General features: G+C 37.8%; 1 long non-coding RNA gene across 1 annotated transcript; it reads right to left on the bottom strand.

Annotated features, from left to right (window-relative positions):
* Positions 1-8,754: 8,754 nt before the first annotated feature.
* On the bottom strand, positions 8,755-13,424 carry LOC116240672 (uncharacterized). The gene is made up of 3 exons (XR_004169363.2): positions 12,837-13,424; positions 9,410-9,749; positions 8,755-9,181 (listed from the first exon to the last, which is right to left on the bottom strand). It is a non-coding gene; the product is annotated as an uncharacterized LOC116240672 (long non-coding RNA).
* Positions 13,425-23,286: the final 9,862 nt, after the last annotated feature.

Here is a 23,286-nt window from a genome sequence, read left to right as displayed (position 1 = left end):
AATCGAAGAGATGGGTTATATATGGCACTAAATGACCTTTCTAAAAGCTTGTTTTTCCACCAACTGCTTGTGTTGAAACCAATTGCAGAAGTCATTCAAAATGAGCTGTTTATTGCTTCCTAAATGCATTTACTGCATGCCAGATGTCCATTTCAAAACATTCTGCTGTGTGCCTTTTATCTGACCCTATACTGAGATGCAACTGCTTTTATCCATTACTCTGGAAATGCTGCTCACTTAGCAGTGGGCTGCCCCCAGCCAGCACTGGGAAGACTGTCCTTAGTACCAGAGATTAGGACTAGAAAGAGCAGCTCCTCAGAGGAGGTGGGTCCATGTCCTATTTGGTATGTCAGCGGCAGCTGAGAGTAAAGCTAAATGTCAGTGTTATCTAGTGAGTTTGGGTGACAATAACAAGGACCACATGGCAATGGATACTCCCAGCATGGACTGCTAGCAGAGTCCTTGCAGTCACCTCCACAATCAGGCTGTAGGGTTTTGTTTTAGTGGAGCTGTTGGAAGTCATTTTCTAGTGAGTCTGTTGTCCTGCACCCTTTTCTTCTGGCTCCTTAAATCATGTGTGTCCCTGGCATTTCCCCTTGTGCATCACCCATCCGTGGCAAGGCTTAAACATGCTTGCCCCCATTTGGTATGTGCCCTTAGGCTGACATCACTTTTCCAGATTTCCTAGATGTGGGCCAGAAGAGCTTCTTGAGTGTCATGAACATTGTTGGACCCAGCCGGCATCAATAGGCCATAAGCATGGCAGTGTTAGCAGAAGTGTGGCAATTTCTGCCTATGGTGTTCCACAGCATTTCTGTAGGTTTACCATACCTTAACATCCTTACTTAAAACTTTCCTTAAGTCTTACCTAATGCTTTTATTTGGTCCTACAAACGGTACAATTCACAAATGGAAGTTAGGTGGTCACTTTGGTCAGATCACTATTAAATGTTTTTCTCTATTTGCAAATAAAGAGTAATTTTTTTCCTACTCTCCTTGCAGAAGGCCCTATACTGACATTGTCTGGTATTCCTTCTTCTACATATTCTTCTTGTCGTTCACAGTAAGCTACAAATGAGACCTCGCTGGAAATGAAAAATACATGATTTGAAAATAAAATTTAAATCCAAATTAGGCTTAAAAAAAAAAAAAAAAAAAAGAGAGAGAGAGAGAAAAAAAAAGAGAGAAAAAAAAGAGAATATTTTCACAACATATTAGTAAGGAATTTAAAGTTGTACCAATCAAAACTTTTTCAGGGTAATTTCTTCAGCATATAGCATTTAGGAAGAGAACAAACCTTTTATATAACTGACTTCAATTACATGTCAAAATTAATATTTCTATTCTCTAGGTGAATTACACTTTGAAATTGTAAAAGAGAAAGAAAAGAAAGAGGGAACATCGCTGTCAAATGAGCAGAACTTGAATAAATGTTGAAGAAAGAACACAATTTTTCATTATAGCTGAAAGACCTTTAACTCAGACCGCTATGGAAACAGTTTGGATTTTGATGAGCAGGAATTTTCAATGAAGCTTTTAGCTCGACCCCACAGAGTGGTTGCTAGTTTCAGATCAGGCATTCTACAAAGTAAAGATGCCATCTTGCACTTCTTTAGGAATGCAGAGCTTGGGTTTGACATAGGAAGGCCATAGCGAGCGGCACTGAAAACCTACAAGGTCCTTTACGTAGTGTTTGTTTACACAATTCAAAATATCACAGTATTCATTGCCATAGCTTCCTTGCTCCTGATAAAAACCAAAGGAAACAAAACAAAGCATATGAAAGTAATTAACTACCTCTGCATTTCTCCTGTTTTTTCTTCAATATAATTTCAGTTAAATCCCAAATTTGAAATGAAACCTGGACTGACTGCAAATATTTTGGTTTGAATTCAGTTTTGTTTGTGGTTGAATAGAATGAAGAAGACTGAGCAAAGCTTCATTACTGATTTTTCCATAAATATTAGTTACATGTCTGCTTTTTATTTATTTAATTAGAAATAAAAGTGCAATGCACATCTCTATCAATCATACCTTAGCTGCTGATAGCACATAAGGCCTAGTTTTGCAATGAAAAACTGCTTAAGTGAAAATATTCAGAATAAGTTTGCAACTGACTTACATAATTTTTACTTCCAATTTCTGTTAATCTCAGTAAATGTACAAGAATACAATCCTTTTGGTAAATTAGCAATGTCAGAAAGAAAGCAGTTACACCCACGGTGGTAAATCAGTTGTTCCAGACTGCTAAAAGGAACTAAAATTGTCAATCACTCAAATCAGGCTGAAAGGGCTTAACATTGTGCTGGCATGCAAATAAGAGGAGCCGTCTGCTGTGAGCAGATCTGCACTGAAAGATTAAGCAAAGTACAGGAAACGGTTTGGAGCTATCATTAAAGTGAAAGCCTTGGAAAGTATTTCAAAGGAACAGGAAAAAAAAAAAAAAAAAGAAAGAAAAAAAAAAGGCGTATAGAGAAAAAGCAGTGTTTGCACATGCTTTGTGTTGCTGGTTTCATCATGATGGGTGAGAAGAGAAAAATCACAGAAGCACAAAATCGTAGAGGTTGGAAGGGAACTTGGAGGTCACATACCCCAACCCCTGTGCTCAAGTGGGGACACCAAAGGGAATATGGTGAGAGAGGGACAAGGAAAAGTTTCATATAGAAGAGAAAATGCAACTGGAAAAGTCCTTCTAGATAGTGACTATCAGCCAGCCCTTTGGCAGCCTCAGATCTCAAAACAGCAGTTTTTTGCTGCACACTTAAGATATCTAAACCCAATTCTGTGGCAATCAATGCTTCTGATCATCTTTAAACTTACTGAAGATTTCACAAAATGACTAATCCTACCAAAGTGAGCAAAAAGCCCTTTACAGCTCCAGAATCTGTAATCTCTTTTCATATTCAAACTACCAAGGTTCCAAGTGGGGCTGGAGGGTTTTATCACTTGATAGCCATTTTGTTCTCATTCATCGTAACCTATTCTGAGATCTGATCATCATTTCAGCTGCACGTGGTTCTCCCATTTTCAGGCCAGAGCTGGAGTTTGAAATCCTATGTACTCCGACAGCAATTACCCTAGCAGCTCTGGCATATCCATCATCTAGATGTCTCTTCATGCTGGGAGCAATAGCAATTATAGTCAGAGATGAAACAATCTCCTTAAAGCAACATATTTGGAACAGAAACATTTCAGAAAAAGTGAGCACTAAGAAAAAAAAAAAAAAAGTGCAAAAATAATAAAATTTCAGCTTGTCAGATACCTAACTATATTTCAGGGAGATGCTGGTAGTGCCAAGGTTTTAAAGGCCCTTGAAATCCATTGGATACCATTGGATATACAATGTTCTTTCAGTTCATGAAGCAGTTTTCACTTTCAGGATCCAAGGGTGAAGCTTCTGAGGGTCATGTATTCCTTTTTTTCATCATGCTCCTACTGTCTTTGCTAAGACAAAGTTACTGCTTTATATCCTGAATGCTTTTAGCTCCCAGTCATAGCAATGAGGCTTGCCATCCATTGGAAATGTAAGGTAAGAGCCTAACAGAAGTCATTTTTCAAGCATTTTATGTAGCACATCTATATGAAACTATTTTCTTCCCACTTTTACAACAGTCCCCCTCTGTCTATGCTAATTTTACTCCATAAGCTCAATCATGTAATGTGAGATTTTCCTCAATTAGTCTTACATGCCTAAAAGTGAATTATGCAGTTTAGGTTCACAAAGTTTCTTTCTGTTGTGGATGGAAAGAAGGAAGTGCCAGGAGAGGATTACATTCCTCCTACCCTTGGGATCTACCCAAGACTTGGACAACTGACTTTTAAGTACCTAATATCATTGAGATCCATCCTACCTGTAGTATTAATTAATCTGTTCCCTTTTCATAGCCTTATTCATATTCATATTTCATAGCCTACTTATTAGTTATATCTTTAGATGCAACAGTAACAGTAAATGAAAAACATAAAAAAGTGAATCAGATTCAAGATGAAGCCCTACAAATCAGCTGGAAAATTAATTAGTAGTGAATTATTAACTTACCTGCTTGCTGGTTTCATGTAAACTAACAGTGCTACTTTGTACTGTCTGTAGGTCCTACACTTTCTAGGTGTCATGCACTTGTATCTTATTCATTCAGCTTTCGCTGGTCACAAATGTCCTATAAACCGGATGATTAATTTTAAGATGGTCCTTTGTGAACGAGCTCTGATGTGTGAAACTCTCAACTGCTCAGATGCTTATTTTCATTCAAGATGTCCCCTAGGTTCTTACTCTTGTAGATGTACGCCTTCTGACACCAGCTGGCACATTTTATAATTTCTCCTTTAGATAACAGGTCAGTGGGCTGCTGCTCTTTTGTTGTAAATCTGGAAAACTGGCAAGTGCTGGAAATTGTATTTGGCACTCTGGGATATGATTAGAGCATCTGAGAAACTGAGACTGCGGAAGTCGAGGGTAATACCGTAAAAAGGGTATTACACTCCAGTGTGGAACCTATATCCATTACAGAAGCCTTGTGTCTTCATCACGAATCTGAAATCTTCCTAAAAATTGGGTAAAATTATGTAAAAAGAGCTTTATCTTCTTTCTTTTTTTTCTGTTTCATCAACTTAAAGGAGCATGTATGTGGATGTGTTAGAATAATCCAAAAAGTAGAAATACCAGACAAAACTGCTACATTACCATTATTAAAGAACAAGGATGTGCATGATGGAATTTTAGTTCCACGTTCACTTTTTCCCAGAATTGAAATATGTTTCAAAGCGCTTAATTAGAAATCATCTGTTGAAAATAAGTTGTTACTAGCTGCTGGAGTTGTAGTTGAATACACAGGCTTGGAGGTGACTGGGATTTCCAGTACTGCTGTCAAGCCTGCAGCATTTTTTTTCTTTAGCTTTCTCTGAAGCTCTAGTTAATTAAATGTTCTGAACTTAAAGCTCCTGCAACAATTCTCTCTTTAACCCTCTGCTGGTCTACGTATTCTAATATACGCATGTAAGATGAGAATACACGCATACACTAAACCCAAAACAACTACTGCAAATACTTGGGTAAAAGTCTTAGTCACATAGCGGATTGTTTAATTACTTCTTTGCAATATAACCAGGAAATCATGGCAGTGATCTGGGAATCCAAAGAGTCTTTTGAATATTTATCTGTTGGAGATGTGAATCCTCATATCTATCAGTAAACTGCTGGGAGATTATGGGATTGTTTACGAGAAAGAAAGCTGGTTTCTGCTGCAAATTATCCAGGCATGTGTTTCCTTAGAGCAGTGGAAGCTACTGAAGTACTGCTGCTCTGAAGTACTCCCCATTACAGCTCTTACTTTTACAGAACCTCATTATTTGGTTGAGGAAGTGAGAGGGAACAATAGAAAAAAGCAAATACTCTAGGCACTGAGACTGAAACACAGAAATTTTTTTTTTTCTGGTAAAGTAAGTACGAATGGCTGAAAATTTATTGGTTGCAACTCATATTGTAGTGATGAGATAACACTTTAATAAAACTAGGGAAAAAGACAACCAAAATAAGCTCCAGAAAACATAAATCTCAGACTAGGTGCTGAACAGTGCAGAGAAAATAATCAACAAAAACCCCCAGTCAAATTCATCTCCATTTGGAAGCACAGAAAATGCCATTTGGGAGGATGGGGGCAGAAAACCCTAGTTTACTCGGCCCAACCTATTTCAGATGGCAGCCAGCAACAGATGCTTTGGAAAAACATGTAGGAAATTCCACAGCATGCAGATGGGGATAATCTGTCCCTATCTCCCTGCCAGGAAGATCTCATGCTAATCCTTAAAATTTAAGAATATTTTTAAAACCTGAAATATCAGGTTTTATATTGCTCCCAGTGTCCCATTTAAGTGTTAACCAGCATAACTGGATAGTCAAGTTTTTCTTTGAAATCTGATGAACGTAAATTTCTCTTGGAATTTTTTGAGATGTATTAAATGTCCACTTAGGTTTAAAGAATACTGCAGATGTCTAAGCAGCATCTAGATCCACGCCAGAGATGGGCCTTCTGCGTAGCATCCAGTTTGACTCAGCTGCATTTGGCTTTTGGAGACACAGGCTACGTCTAGGCTGGAAAGTTTGGAATTCTGGGACATAATTATTTATAGAATTCAATTGCTAGAGTGTTCCTAAAGGTATCTTCCTCCAAGGTTAAATTGCATTCTTCCAAATGGCTCCCAGGAAGAACTTGTGTGATAGCTCTATGGGCCTCCGTGGAAGAAACATTTGTGGTTAATATTCTAGAAGAAGCTACCCTGCTTTGGGAAGTAAGAGGGCTTACTGCAGCATGCCTCCAGACTGTGCTATCCAGCCACATTCAGTAACAGATTGTTCCAAACATCTCTGATGAATTAGTACAGATGTAGCCATGAGAGCCCGTTCTCCATGGGTCAGTACCCCCCACTTCTTAGATTCTTACTTAGATTCAATGGAGGCAAGTGATTTTGGGCACCCTCAGAGAGACAGCCAGGCCTAAGTTGTTCCAACATGTCCTTTTCCTGGGTATATCTACTGAGCAGATAAAAAGCTTTATCTGCTTTAGCACCAGTGATGTTTTTGCATCTAAAATTGCAATACAAGTCAAAAGGTCCATTTAGGCAGCACGGATCTTGGATGTTATTAATTCCAGTGAATTGTGTGTCTTCTTCCGAATCACTACTTCCCAGGGTAGAGTTTCTTCACAAAGTGCTGGTCTGTATGTATCACACTACTGACAACCAACAAATGGAAGTACATCAAGCACGAGATGGAGGCCCAGCTCAGTAATATGGCTACTCATATGAAGCTGAGTTGGCTTTTGTTTGTCCTCTTTTTTCCACAGAAATTGTCCATTCCTGGCCCAGCAGTTCAGCTTCTTGATGAGAGATGCTGGGTACCAAGATCTAGATCTATACATGCTACATGGACAGGAAAATATAACAAGTGATGAAATTCCCTTTATTTATAAATATTCTCCTAACTGTTCCCGAATGCCAACTAGGTAAAACAAAAACATGTCACTTTTCAGACAATGAGTTTTCTGAAAAGCACCAATATATGTTGTATAGATTCCAGGTTATTTGTTAGAAAAAATAAAAAATAAAAACAAAGCAAAGCATCTGTAAGAAAAATAGGTTATGTCAATTTAGATAATAACTTGGAAATTTGAGTGGATAGTGCTGCTACCATCCAAAACCCTGAGATAACCTCTGACACACAGGTTGGATGGTCAGGAGTATCTAAAACAAGTCCACAGAGCTTGTTATTTTCAGCTTGCAATTACCCTTCCTGTAAGCAATCTCCAGCTCTGCCAAGCATCAAGTAAATTAACAGTTTCAGACCAACTCCGAAGCTGATGCACCAAGCCTGATTGTACTGTAATTGTCTTTGGTCCTTAATACCTTTTTATACACTGCAGGAGAATGTTGCTTATCTACTGATAACAGATTGTCATGATTTACAAAAGCAAATATAACATTAGTAGGCAAAAGTTTTGAAAAAGAATGAATGCAGTAGAGGTCAATTCTCAAACATTCTGAATGCATCACTTAAAAATGGTGACATTGATTTTTGCTATGTGTATGCCATTAAGAGTAATTGGTTCAGGAAGACATTTATGCATCTAATATATTTGTATGACTTTCAGTGATGAAAGTGGGAGTTAGGTTCAGACTAGAGTGTTATTGGAAGTGCCTCTCCACCAATTCAGCAGAATAAATGTGGCTTAATGCTTTTCAGTAAACCTCATGACTTTTTTTTTATTGACTCTAAAATTCTAATGATATCTAGGAAATGCACATTGACAAAAAATGCTGTTATGCAACAAAAACACCTTCTATAAGCCTTAATATCATACGAAACACATGAACATTAGTCTTTATAACAGAGGCATTGAAATTGTTGTATTCTCTAAGCAGAGTTTTAATGGAAAAAAAATTGAAATTCATTAGAGCATTTTAGTCATCCAGTCTAACTACAATTAATATCTTCTGCCTAAGGAACCAAATCCTGGTAGTGGATCATGTTGCAGCAAGAGTGTGGTAGGTCTTTCAGCTATGTAAGCCATCTGTGCCCTGAGTTCAATGATACAAGAGACTATTGACCAGGTGCACAAAGGAGAGAGACATATTGCTTGACCATGGTAGCCTTGGTTTCCAATTTCCAAAATGGTGTTGTGTCAAAAATGCTAGGAACAAAAGGTGAAAGCCAAGAGGCTTTTAGGGGGAAGTGAGACATGGTGAAAGGAGTTCTCTGTCTTTTCCCAGACAGTCCTATACCGATCATGATATTATCTTGGTCTATAGATAAAGCAATTCCCTGAGAGTCAGGGCCCCACCAAAACTCCCATTCATCTGGGTTTGCCTGAGAGCAGGATAAAATGTTTTCAAACGTAATAAATTCAGAAAACAAAACAAACAACAACACAAAAATGTTTCAGACTGATTAGCAGTTTCCTACCAACAGCTGGCAATCAGATCTTCAAAACATTCTTACTGATTTTGTGAATATTTTTAAGAAAAAGAAACAAAATTTTTGAAAATGCTGAAATGTTTTGTATGTTTTCAAAAGAAAGAGCTTTCATTTGAGTGAGATATTTTGTTTCAGCTTTTTACAAGTATTCAAAACAGTGTTTTCGTTTTGAAACTGAAGAGCTTTAAAAATATAACTCAGAACCTTAAATAATCCACTTTTTAAAATAATTCAGTCACTGAATATGGATATATTTATAATAAACATAAAACTATTACCACTATTACTACTGTATTAACTAAAATCACTTTTAATTTCCTTGGTTCTCAATCCATAGGGCCATAGAAAAAAAAATGTTCTCGTCTACTCAAGTCCTACACTGGAAGGCCTTCTAAGAGCACTGCTTCAGCTCGTTCCCAAACACTTGCAAGATGTATTTCATGTGTTTCTTCTCTTCCAAGTGAAGCAAATAATAGGATGTATTGGCCCAAAACTTATGTTTCCACACATGGCTTGTTAATATTTGCTTCAACTATTCCATCTAGTGGAATTTTACCTCTATTGTCTTCTCCAAGCTGAAATGCCATTAAACCAGTGAGCATTACTTGCTGTCCATGTGCCAGTGCTTCTAGGTGGGATTTCTTCTGTACGTCTTGCTCTCATATATTCTACTCAGTTTCCAAAGTTGTTTCACTGCTCCTAGGCTGAGCCCTTCTAGTTTTTTTTAAGGACAAATAAAGAAAAATACAGACTTATACACTTGTTATTTTGATACGTAAATTCACTTGTCATATTTTGTTACTTCTATCTCCACATTCAGGTAACAATTGAATGGCAGCAGAGGCCTTTATAGCCAGGGAGTGCCCTCCATCTCATGGCACTTCTTTACTGCAAAACACAAATGCACCATCTGAGACCACCAACTTTCATAACCTCTCTTACCTTTGTCTCTAAAACTTCTCTGAATTAGTTGGCATTCTCCTCTAAGTGTAATGTAGTAGAAAATGTAAATCTAGAGATAGTGTCATAGTTAGTGCATTCTTCATATTTCAGCATCAGCTGATCTTTGACACAGATCAGAATTCTCTGTTAGTTTCTTGGTCTCCTCCCTGATGCTCTTAGTATGTCAACTCCTTCTTTTGTCAGGCTTTCTTCCTCTTACTGCAGTATTCTTATTCAAATAGTATCTGTGCCTTGGAGCATTTTTCCATCTTGTATTCCATCACCCACTTTATCTTAGGAGAGTCAATTGTATTTTTTATGCAATAAATGCATGCAGTCTCTGTCAATGAGAAAATCTGTGTTTGTGGTCAGGCCACAACCTGCAGCCTCTCTGAGCACCACTGCAACCATCTGAAGGAATTAATGATAATAAATTCCAAATAACAACTAATCTCTATTGAAAAGAAGGATGATTTTCCTATTCTGGAAAGGTGTTAAAATATTATTGCTGTTAACATGTAGAAGACAACTTGTTTATTGCTAATTAACCACCTACAGAGCAGATGCTTAACCTGAACTACATCTTTCAAGGGAATATCCAGAGGCTGAATATACCCAGCATCTTTATAGGTATTAAATACCTACATATACTACTGAGCAGTAGCAAATTCTTTTAGAAATGCCAGGGGTGAAGGAAAATAGTTTGGGGAAATGGAATGTTAATTAGAGTTAGGAAGTTCAAGGCCACATGTTTCATGGCAGAGAATTGTGAATTGCTCTGTGAATTTATTTGTATAAATGGAAAGATTCTGAAGCTCCTAGAGCGATCATCTGTACCGCGAACAACTGTGAGTCCATTGTCTGTAGCTGTGGAAGGTGCAGAGAGTTTGGGTTGTCTTTCAGGTAGAGTGAGCCTACATGGTGAGTGTTGATAAAGGCATTCTTTTTTTGTAATTTCCTGGGCTTTTAATGCTGAATACACTTAACCTGTAACCTGTATTGTAAAACCTCAGTGCAAAAATAGGCCAATACTGATTCACAGGTATATAACTCAGTGTTAGGGTCCAACATTCACTTTTTCTCTAGCTACAGAAGATTAAGATCCTCAAAATTAGGAAGATCTCTCATAGTCAAAGAATGTATGGTTCTGTGTAGTCCTACAGCACTGAGGTACAACACTGGTATGCCTGACTGAAATCTTTCTTTCATCTACTCCCCTGGTCTACAAGGGTCATAATTTAGAAGGCAGAATGCAAAATAACCCTGGAAACAGCACTACTTTCTGTGCTATTTTATAAGAATCCTTTTCTGATAACAAGGCTCAGTGTCTTGAGTTATACTTGCATGTGTAATTTTGTGCTTCATTGCCTTTAATGTGCTCTTACAAAGTATTATTTTTGAACACAGCCATAACTAATTGGAACACCAACTACTGGGTTTATCACCTACTGGACATGGATTTCTGTCTTATCCTTAGAGAAATGCATATGGAAAGCCTTGCTCACTGCATTGCATATTGCAGCTTATTCCCCAGATGTACAATACATAATTCAACAGAGTCTGGTGTAGTTGTCAGCTTTTCCTCAGAAAGAAACCAGCTGTTTAGAAGGCTGAGGTAATAAAGCAATTTTGGAAAAGCTTCCTTCATGGATTTACACAGCTACTCTCAACTCATATTACCAAGACAGGTAAAATAAGAAATTTAAAGGATGAAATCTGGACTTAAAGCCACAGAGGACGGCAAAATTTCCTTTGATTTCATTAGAGACAAGATTTCACTCAAGGTCTGTGGAGGGTCTGTATTTCTGATAGTGAAGTCAATTCTTGCATATGGTTAAAAGGGATACAAGGTACTGAGCACTGAGGGCTTCTGCCTCTACTAGTTTTCTCCACTCACTGGCATGGTCATAATTGTAAAACAGAGGAGAAAGAGGGCAGCTTAGTTCATAGGTTACATTTTTGTGTCTAGGGCAATTCCTGTTTTCTCAAGGACCTCTTTGTGACACTGAGTGAGTCACTCAGATACAGACTTATCAGAAGCGCTTCATACATCCACAACATCTTTACTCAGGAGTCATTTAGGATACACATCTGCATCGCCTTACCAGCAAGGAAGCCCTCATCTCCTGGCCCATCAGAGTGTCTCATGTCTGTACAGCTTCATGATCTCAAATTATGGAAAGGACATGAAGTATGAATTATAAAAATATGGCATAATAATGACACAGATTTTTCTTTGGTGGCAGTAGCACATCCCTTTTGTGTCTTTTTGCACATACACTTTCCCAGCTCACATAATCTGCATTTTTGTCACACTGTAATATGTCATGGTGCAGTGGCCCAAAAGTGCATTGTGTGCTGGGACTTCCTGTGTTAGGGTACTGCATGTCACATAGACTAAAAGTCTTTCTTTAGTACCATCTTTGTGTTTTTGGACAAATGCTCTCTGCCGCTGCTTCTCCATAGTATTCACTGTTGAAGCCTCCATGTATGGGAGCAAGTAAGACTAGAAAATTAAGATGAGTATTGCCGTCCTGGAGCACTTAGTGCACACAGATGTAGGAATGGATAAATATTTTTCTGGGATGTTTTCCCACATTTTCCATACAACACTAGCAAAGCACAGACATAAGAACACTATTTTAATCCTCATGGCCATGAAATCAGCTACTCACCACAATATACACAAACATGACAAATTAGATATAAACAAGCCCTGAAATCCTCCTCACAGAGGTGAGCTCTAAAATATTGACAGACTTCTCTAAAATTCCTGTTCCATATAAAGTACAGAAATATTAACTAGGTATCTCCCGAGTCCTACTCTGACATCTCCCTATTATAAAGTAACACACAGATAAAGTGTAAATTAGTTCTCCCAATCCTCACAGCTATTAAAAAATAAATACATGAATTCACATCTCTCTTCCCTCACACACCTATGCAGTAAACCGTGATAACTCTCTAAAGCATCCGCCACTCTTCTATACCCAGTCTTTTTCATCCATAACATCTGTGGGGTTACAATGGGGTCAAGCATGAAAAATGAAAAGCCTCTATAAGGCCAAAAAGTTAAATCCCCTAAGCAGGCAGCCAGTGCCTTTCAGCAATTGTTCCCTTCCCCTATCTTTGTAACCCAGATATGAGACAAATTGTGACCTTTTCTGCATGCCCTATGGTATAAATTGTGTGAGAGAAAAACATATGAGAACCCCAACCTCTTCAATTTATTCCACTGGACCAAGTACTGATCCCGGGGAACACCACTAGTTCCAGGCCTCCAACTAGACTCTGCACTGTTCATCACAGCTCTCTGAACTCTTGCCAGTCAGACAGTTCTCAATCCATCTTACTGTCCACTCATCCATCCCACACTTCCTAAGCTTCATTACAAGGACATCGTGGGAGACAGTGTCAAAAGACTTACTGAAGTCAAGGTACACAACATCCTCCACTTGCACCCCATCCATTCAGCTGGTGATGATGTCATAGAAGGTTGCCAGGTTAGTTGAGCATGATTTCCCCTTGGTGTATCCATGTTGACTATTCCTGACAACCTTCTCTTCTACTTGCTTTGTGATGATATACAGAATAAGTTATTCTATCTTCCCAGGAACAGAAGGAAGACTGACTGGCCTGTAGTTGCCCAGATCCTCCTTCTTGCCCTTTTTGAAGATACAAATGACACTGACTATCCTTCAGTCTTCAGGCACCTCTTCTGTTCTCCATTACCTTTCAAATAGGATAGAAAGTGGTTTGGCAGTCACTTCTGCCAACTTCCTGAGCACTCCTGGGGCTCATCCAGGCCCACAGATTTGTGTGCGTCAAGTTTGCCTAGGAAATCTCTGTCCAGATCCACTCCCCTTTTCTGTGCTTCATAGGAACTTGAAATAAAACCATCCTTAAAACACTTGTGGCACAAAGGTGAATGTTATGAAGTCCTTTAGTCTAGAAATAGTGGAAATCTTAGGAAAAAGAATGCCAAGCGTAATGCATTATTTTTGTGTATGCTTGTGTTTTGTTTTTCTCAGTTACAAAAAGACAGTAGAAAAGTAAATATAAAGTATTTGCAAAGGTGTAGAATTGCTTCAATGGTTAATTAGTTAATGTTTGTTCCATTCTTTGACTGGAGACGTAAAATATCAAACATTACTGCTGTTAAGATATGTTGAGATTCCTGTTGTTCTGATTTTTACCAACACCCACTTACAGTGATTAGATTTTATTGGTCTTCAGTAAAAAGATAACCCATTCTGAGATATTGCTGCCACTTTTAATATATCAGTAGTCAGACAGACTCATCAATTACCTGGAAATTAAACAGCTTAACAGAATAAATAAATAAATAAATAGAAGCAGCAAGATCTAATTAGAATCCATCCTATCAGACTTTACCTGGAAAAGAAATACAACTTTAACCTCTGCCAGGAGATTAAAGTCTCTGCTAATAGTTGGGTTGCTTCTAGAGGGGTCTATAAGGACGACTTTTGCTTTTAGTTGCTCCATGCAGTTCTGTTGACTTTAATGGCATTGGAAAGATTACTTAAGAATAGAATGTGGTTTGCAACTTTACCTTGCTTCCATTAGCAAGCCATATAACTTTAATAAAATATAGGGTAAAAGCTCTTCGAGAATGACAGAGCACCTGGACATTCTCACAGTTTTTTTTTCTGCCAGGCTAATTTGTTAGCCTTTCTCTTCATACAAATAACAGAAATACAAATGATGATGAGTATGGCACGGTCTGTGCTGTCATGATTTGCCATGTCTACTGCTAATGTGCTTGTGTCAGAATTACCACTTATGTTAAACTAATAAGTTAATGGTGGTTTTTATCATTTCTTTTTTATATTCATCAACATGATACTGCCAATTTCCCCTCCTGAATTCAATTTTTGAAATTGATGACACGTTCCTTCTCATTCAGATTCAAAATTTGCATACCTGTTATACATACACACAAATTTTTTGTCTCCTTTGTACTGTGCATGAGGCATAAAACACTCTCTACAGCTCTGGAGAATTGCTTGTACATCTTACCATCCACTTACTAACATTTCTTTTTCATTAAGGCCAAATTAACTGTGGATTTTGTGAAGTAAAATTTAGTATTAGAGCATAGCTTATGTCCAAATCTATTCTAAATCAAATCTGCAGCAAGGCTATCATGCTCATACAGATTCACTGAGGAACCATTAATACTGACCACTGAAACATGCATTTGGTGTGCAAAGTTTCTCACTCTTTTTCTCAGGTTTCCCCTTCCCTCTGCTCCCCGCTCTGCTTTAAAGAAAAGTGCCAGAGAAGACTTTTCAGCATTCAGTTTGTAGAATCTCATAAAAGTAATGTGATTGAAATTCTCCAGACACAGCTTGGCTTAATGATGTAAATAACGTTCTGATACTGATTTCCAGAAGCTCACTAAAAGCATTAAAATTGCAACTTAACTATTCTCTGAAAAAAAAAAAAAAAAAAAAAAAAAAAAAAAAAAAAAAGGAGGAAAAAAAATTGAAATATAATTCAAGAAAGGATGAGCATTATTACTGCCAGCAAGTTCAGTCTTGTAAAGCTTCTTCCCTGGAAAACAAGCTTAAGCTTGCTTTAGCATTTCCCCAACTGTGATTTATGTTTGAATTTACTATGTGTTGGCAAGATTTTGCAGTCCATTCAACCCCAGCTCAGACTCAGCTACCAATAAAAGCAAAATAAATATTGCAGTGTACGACCTATATATACCAGAGGTCAAAATAGTGTGAAAGAATAGGATAATATTTTTTATGTAATTATTTATTATATAATTGTTATTTTTACTTATACCAGCTGGCCATTTAGATACAAAAGGTAGCCACTTGTGCAGCTGTTCCACACAAAAGCAGGTTGCACAGTTTCAAATACCTGACAGTTTTGAGGGTTAAAAGAATTATTTGGTTTATAATGACTGTCTGGTTTGCTTGGCCTATCTGAGATGTGAGAAAGTATGTGTTAGACATTTTATTTTCCACGGAAACTGCTGTATCTGTATGGTGAGGTACACATTTTGTATGCAGACATGCCCAGAGTCAGAAGCAACTTCTAAACCTGGAAAAGAAGAAGTAAAAGTCTAAAATGACTGTTTACAATGCCGTTAACAATTATTGCCAAGTTATATTCAAACCATTTAAAAGAAAAAAAATGTTCTGAAAGCATTTATAAACAGCATCAGAAATGGGCACTACCACAGGTTTATTCTGTACTGAAAATCTTCCCCATCTGTAAAGAAACTTCCACTTACAAAAAAACTGCAAATGGAGATGGGGAAGCTTGCTATGCCAAGAAATCTTTACGCTTATGAATGTCTCTAAACTCCTGGAGGATCTGGAGCATCCATCAGGATCATGTCTGTTTTCTCTGGTCTTTCCTGCTGTTTGCTGTCTCTAAAGAAGGAATAGGTCAACATCAGCTAAAATAGCTTTCTGTACAAGTTACGAATTACCACTGCTCAGCTTTCCTAACTGCCCCTCAGCTGAAATGTAGAAGTTGCTGATGTGAGTGCTGACAGACCTTCTTCTGTGAAAGAAGACAGGTTTTGTTCAACCACTGCTGCAGGACAGATTGTAGACATCTATGGTGTTCCTTTCCAACTCTTGCAACTTGTTTTACAGGCAAATTGACTGGGTTTTTCATACTCTGTCACTCCTGAACAGTAGAAACCTTCAGTCATTTTCTCCTTTTTAACTCCATTTCACACTTCTGGCTATTCTGTCTAACTCAAATGAGCCGGAAGGGAAAGCTGAGCTCTGTGTAATGACATATTAAATCTGTTTTCAAATATGGGGTATTCTGACAGACAGTGGGATGCACTGAGCTTGGTGCTTGACTCCGAGGTACTAATTTTCTGTCACATGTGATCTTGTATTATTACTTTCACCAGTACAGTTGAACATCAGCCACTAGCTCTCCTGCCTGGAAGCGTTATGGGTCCTTGTTCTGTAATGACTAATATCACTGATGGGACAGCAATCTTCTATGCACAGAGATAATACACTACTAGATCTCTCCTAGTCTGCGTTTCTACATCTGCTGCTAAAACTGGAATGGAAATCCCTGATACTGGAAACATCTGCATTCAATTAAGTCATGTATTCTGGGTTCTTCCTGAAGCCCTGCTCTTGGGTGAGATTAATCTAACAAATGATAAATATCTACAGTGTTGGTATTAATGTCTGTTCAAACCTCACTGTGTGTTTTATTCCCAGTCATCTCATCTTAAACTAGACAGCTAGTTCTGATGACTCAATGCTCCACAGGTGGCTATTTCACCCCACTGTCCCATGTCCACTGCTCTCCACTGTCATGAGCTCATCCTCTCTGCAAGGTGTTAAAGTAAGATTGATACAAATCACACTGGATATGTTTGTGTGGGAAGAGTGAACAAACATTTCCAGAAACTTCATCTGCCCTTTGGTAAGCATTTGGGACCGTTTTAAGGTGGAATTCAGACCAACCTTCACATAAGCAGTTGGTAGTGCTGTGATCAGATCCCATACAGAATAGCAAGGTATGCTCACAAGAAGAATGGACATTGCTTCAAGCACTTTGCGGGGCACAGACTGCATCTGAACATTTTCTGTAGGACTGTGAATCACTGTTTATGATCAGTTTCAGGGTTGTCTTAGCAAGTAGGTAGTGCAAAGAGGCTTCATTTTCCCTTCGTTCAGCAGTGAGGACCAGGGCACTACTTTGCTGTTGGGTAGGCTGTCTCATGCAAGTGTATTGAGGATGATGAAGACAGCTGGCATTTCTAGGGGTTAGGTGTTAATACAGAGCTTTTTATCTCTTCTGAAAGCTGTTTATCTCGTGAAAGTAATGAGTTAAGCAGAAGATAATAAACAAATATAATACTGTACACAATTTATTTTATTACTCCAGAATTTGGGTGGATTTTATGGTTTTTGTTTTGTTTTGTTTTGTTTGTTTCTTTGTTTCTTTGTTTCTGAGTTAGAGAGAAGAGAATGCTAGTATTAACAGTGTGGAAGCTTTAATTCCCAGCAGAAATTTGAAGCACGTATGCTTTATACTTATTTGTTCCTGAAAGCAAACATTGCTACAATCAAAGAAGAGGAAAGATATAAAATGTTGCCTTTTTAATACTCTTGTCAGTTGCTTATTGGAAAAATAAAAATAAAAAATAATAAATAAATAAATAAATAAAGAGGAATTTCAATATTCTTCAGTTCTATCACTGATATTTTTCTGCCTGTTGCTACTTTAATATTCACATGTTCATTACTTACTAATATCATATCAATACAAAATCAACAGCCTTTACCACAGACTTGTGGTGTTTCAGTCTCTCTTAGCACTAAAAGAAAATAAACTGTGGAAACTTACAACATGAGATAAAGGCTGCATACCAGATGAATATGCTTACTATGGGCATTTTTACCACTCCATATTTGTAGTTTCTGAACTGGACCATCAGAATATTTCCTCTCTATTCTACTTAAGCTTTCTTTCCCCTTCCAGTGGTCCCAAACATAATTCTTTTCAAGAATCTTCAAGCACCATTCTTCTGCAGTCTGAAATTCAGTATCTGAGATATATCCTGGGGATTGCAATGGTATTATATTGTCAACAGGTCTGCAGCTGTTACAATCATATATAACATTTAAAGTCCTCTAGGTGTCAGGGATTTTTTGGTGCGTTTTGGTTTTGCATTTTTTTCAGCAGTTCTTTTCTGTCTTCTAATCACCAAGTTTTCATCCAGTTCTTTTCTATCTTTAAATAGCTTAATGGCTTCTTTGGAGAAGGGATAAATGAAAAAGGAGAAATTAATTAGAGTCTCCAAAACAGTGAAAACTGAGATATAAGGCCTTCAGTTGAACATAGAGTCATAGAGTCATAGAATGGCCTGTGTTGAAACATGAACTCTTATTCTGTTCAGTGGCCAAAGATCCACACTAAAGAAGTCCCATCGTCATCACAGTTGCCCTGCTGGGAAAATGTAGGAATGACTGAATGAGCTTGGAGATGAACTATGGACATATCATTGAAGAGTCCAGCCAAAATACTTGAGATGAAAACATGCTACTGCACTTGCATGTTGATCCTTCAACATATCAGTTCTGTGATATACCTCAGGTGGTAAGATACAAATAGGTTCATCACCACTTGCTTTTCAGTCTAAAGCAGTGAGCAGAAAAAACGTCTATGGTGTCACCAATCAGCATCTTGTGACAAAGAGTTGTTCTGGGAAACTGCTCATCTTCCAAAAAAAAAGATTACAAGTGGATGAGTCCATGAAGCCAAAGAAATGCTCCATTAAAATGCTCAAAACATGTGAAACAGGGTTCGTAGAATAGTAAAATTAGATAAAGACAGTGAAATTCTTGAACATACTGCTGTCAAAGCAGCTTTATCTTTCTTACAGTGAAATAGTTTTCCAAGTCTGGAGCACTAGCAAGTGGTTCCTCAAGAGATTTGAAAGATAACAAAGAAAAAAATAAGACATTATAAGAAATCTTACATTTGCTTTTCAGAGATTCATCGATTAGAAAAATAAATAATAAAAAGATGCAAAAGGATGAAACTGAAAAAAAACCAATAGAGTGGTTAAAATTCTTCTATTGTGATGCACTGAAATGAAGTCTGTGGTCAAATTTCCCTTTATTTTCTTACATGTTTAGTTCTGGTAGCAAGAATTTTCTCCCTAGTGTACAGGATGTTCTCACATAAGTGATCTGCAACTTGTATTAGAGGTAGTGAAAAAAGCAAGAAATATGTGTGATGAAACTTCATTCAGATAATTAACAGTAGTGGGGATGTGACTGGAACTCTTGGCAGCTTGTAACAAACACACAGTAAAAGAATACTCGTCCAAATTCTGTTTCTGGTTAAACTAAGGTAAAAACAGAATAAAAGCAGTCGTCTTCTTGTATCAGCATAAATACAGGCCAGGACAAAAAAGACTGGAACATCTGATGTCTTATTTTCTTTCTCGCTGCTAGGTAAAATACCTGGAATTACACTGAAGTCAATACATGAGTTCTAAAACAATCCCCAAATCAGCCAAGCAATATCATTTCACTAAGTAGGTGATCAGGAAGAAAGTTTTAATGAGCACTACATTCATTTCTAAAGGGCTTAAAATGGAGCAGCAGTTCCAAGGCACTTCAGATTTTTAAAAAGACTTGGACTTATTTTCAGGCTATCCAGATGGATGAGTAAAAATGCACAAATGTAGTTTTATTTTAAAGGAAGAATCTAACAACAGGTCTAATCCAGAAGGCCACTGCTCTGTTTGGATCCCCACTAAAACACAGTTTGCCTGTGGGATGCCAACAAGAAATGAATTCAACAATACACCACCAAAGCAAAACAACAATAGCAACAAAAACAGCCAAGGATAACAGGCATTTATTATTTCTTAAAATTGAATAAAGCAAAAAAGACTAACATTATGTGAATCATCAAGCTTCATGCAAAATTAGCATGTCTTTTTGCTGCTCTCTTCCTTCATCACCTCAGCATACTTAGGAACAATGAAACAGTGTAATGACATATATATTGACAAAAGCCATGGAGAAGAAAATGGATGCGTTGTAATCAGTCAGTAATAACTATGCATTTTTTTATCACTGAAGTATTGGTAATGGCAAAATTGGACAAGGGAGGTTTCTTTTGTATTCTTACGGCTCCTAAAGTTGGAGTCAGAAAAACTGAGGTTCATGGTTCAGCAGACCGAAGTGTCTTTGTCTCCTTCCACTTCTCAGCTTTTCCAAAGACTTCTTGCCAAATAGGTAATGTAAAACTAGTATTTCTAAAACCACTAACAAATAACATTTTAATGTAAGCGTAATAACATACTCAAACACTTTACTATTTTTTTCTTTCATATTTCACTCTGCATGCAAAGTAGTTCACCAGGAGAAACATTTGAAACAATGGAAAATGAACATCAAGGAGCAATCCTACGCTGAGCTTGCCTTTAGGCCAAAAACATAATTGGTCTTTTCCATCTCTGATTCTTTGAAACTTGGCACTGTCTAGGTGCAATCTGTGACTTTTTCTTGCAATTAACATTACTATAATTTCTGCAGTCATGGCAATAGAGGAGGTATGTCTTTTCTCCAAACATGAGGCCTGAAAGTATTTTTTTATCTTTGCTGATAAACCTGCAAATAATCTTTCCAGTTAACTCAGGCTCAGCTTGCATGTAAAAACTTCAGAGAATAGACTGTAATCTAACAGTGGAGTACGAACTGATGGATTGGAATAAAACTGAGACACACTCCATATGAGGCGTTTTCATCATGGGTCTAAACCCACTAGGGTCCCTCATATTTGACCAAATACTTAATAGACATGAGAAAATAAGACTGACCACACTAAGTCAGCAAGAATAAATCCATTCCAGGAAGCTACTTTTAACTGCCATCAGAAATGCTCAAGGACGGCTCAAATGTGAGCCTTGTATTCAGTAGCCACCAGTGAATTAGTTCTCCATAAATTTGCCTAGATCCTTTTTGAAAATATTTATTGATTGGGCTTTCACAGCATCCTCTAGCAATGAGTTCCCCAATTTAATTATATACTGTGTAAAAAACTACTTCCTTTGGTTTGTTTTCAGCCTGCTACCTGATAATTTCATTGACTGTACCTGTTTTTTGACGATGCCAAAACTATTTGCTTTGATATTTTTTTCACTGATGCCAGCTGTTCTCAAAACCAGTTCAGAGCTGGATAGGAAAAGTATTTCAACACAGAAGAAAAACCCAGGCAGCATTGGGGAAAATGAAAAAAAGAGTTTTTTTCAGACAGACAGAAATTTGGGGAGGAAGGAAGGATCCAGAGGTATTGAGATTAATAGCCAGCACAGGATGGAATTTGACAAGATGTAAGTACATTCCAACTGCATTTTTTAATTCCTCATCCTGTATTTTGCTTTAAGAAGTTAATTCTTGTTCATTGACATGAAAAATACCTTAGTTTCAAGGATGCTGCCTTATCACAGTGTACCATTGTCAGAGAACATGACTGAACATTGTGGTTTCGCATCCAATATGAGTCAAGACTAAAATAGAAAATTCAAATTTTGAGTGTCATAGCAATGTTGTGCCATTTGAAAAGACTTATAAAGAGGAACCCAAGTAGAGAGAGAGAGTAGCAAGGTTTGTTAGCAGAGCAGCAACATGAATAAAGAACAAAGACTTATGTTTGTACTGTGTTGGAAGGGATTGGTTCAACTCAATGTGGCTTATCATGAACCTCACTGCAGTTAGATTTTCAACTGAATCTTGTTTTTTGAAATACAAAAAGTACCATCATCTAATGAATTTGCTGCCTAACACATGTTGAGATATAACATGTGATTTTTCATACTTACTCTTTCCTTTTATAGTTCCAAAGAGCATGTGTACTGAAACGAACTGCTGAGGACAGCAAATGCTCCTCAAAAAGAGCTGTTCTATTTGAAATAAAGCTCTTGGATTTTGCTCAGTCTGCTTTTTAAAATAATTTTGAAAATAATTTCTTGGAACATTTGGTAATTTTTTTCTTTACTTTTCTTTTTGGTGTTCATTTCAAAAGACATCACAGATGTTCGCTGAGAGATTTTTATGTATATTATTTTCACATAAATATATAAATGTCCGTGTTTTGAGTACATATTATTGAGTACAGACAGGACAGCTACATTTCAACACTGATTCTCACTTAGTTACAAATTAAAGGCTCAGCACATGTAAAATTACCTGCCAAAAAGTTAAGTATGTAATCTGTGCTTCTTATTCAAGATGCATACAAGATGCTTGGAGAAAGATAAGCATCATTAGAAGCAAATTCACTCATCTGTTAGGTAGGGATGAACTGCTTTTTGAAAGGATCTTTTTTTTCTTTCTTTTCTTTTTTTTTTTTTTTTTCTGGGAGTATGGGAATTCAGACCATTAGGTATCATAGAATCACAGAATCACAGAATGGCTTAGGTTGGAAGGGACTTTAAAGATCATCTAGTTTCAATCCCCCTGCCACAGGAAGGGTTGCTACCGACCAGATCTGGTTGCCCAGGGCCCACCCAACCTGGACTTCAATGCCTCCAGGGATGGACATTCATAGCTTCTCTGGACAACCTGTGCCAGGGCCTTGCAATCCTCTGAGTAAAGAATTACCTCCTAACATCCAACATAAATCTCCCTTCTTTTACTTTAAAGCCATTGCCCCTTGTCTTGTCACGTTTTGTCCATGTAAAAAGTTGGTCTCCTTCCTGCAAGGTACTTTTAAGTACAGAAAAGTTGCAATGGAGTCTCTCTGGAGCCTTCTCTTCTCAAGGTCAAACAAGCCCAACTCCTTCAGGCTTTCTTCATAACAGAGATGCTTCTGCTCCTGATCATCTTCGTGGCCCTTCTCTGGAACCACTCCAACAACTTCATGACTTTTTCATGCTACAAGTTCCAGAGTTGGATGCAGTACTCCAGATGGGGCCTCAGGAGGGCAGAGTAGAAGCGGACACACTCCTTCATCTTGCTGGCCACTCCTCTTTGGATGCAGCCCAGGATACAGTTGGCCTTCTGGGTTCCAAGCACACAGCTTTTCATCCATAAGGACCCCTAACGTCTTCACTGCAGGGCTGCTATTGGTGAGTTTTCTTCCAGTCTGTACATATGTCTGGGATTGACTCAACTCAAACGCAGCACCTTGCACTTGGCCTTTTTGAACCTCATTAGGTTCACGTGGGCCCAGTTTTCAAGCCCATCCATGTCCCTCTGGATGGCATCTTTTCTTTTTGTGGTATCATCTGTACCATGCAGTTTGGTGTCATCTCAAATTTGCTGAGCATGAACTCGATCCCACAGTCCATGTCATTGATAAAGATGTTGAAGAGCGCCATAGTGTCCCAAGAT

Source organism: Phasianus colchicus, chromosome 2 (assembly GCF_987193195.1).
Source record: "Phasianus colchicus chromosome 2, bPhaCol1.hap1.1, whole genome shotgun sequence".
NCBI lineage: Eukaryota > Metazoa > Chordata > Aves > Galliformes > Phasianidae > Phasianus > Phasianus colchicus.
Note: the sequence above shows the minus strand (reverse complement) of the source record. Positions and strands in the feature narration are given on the sequence as shown.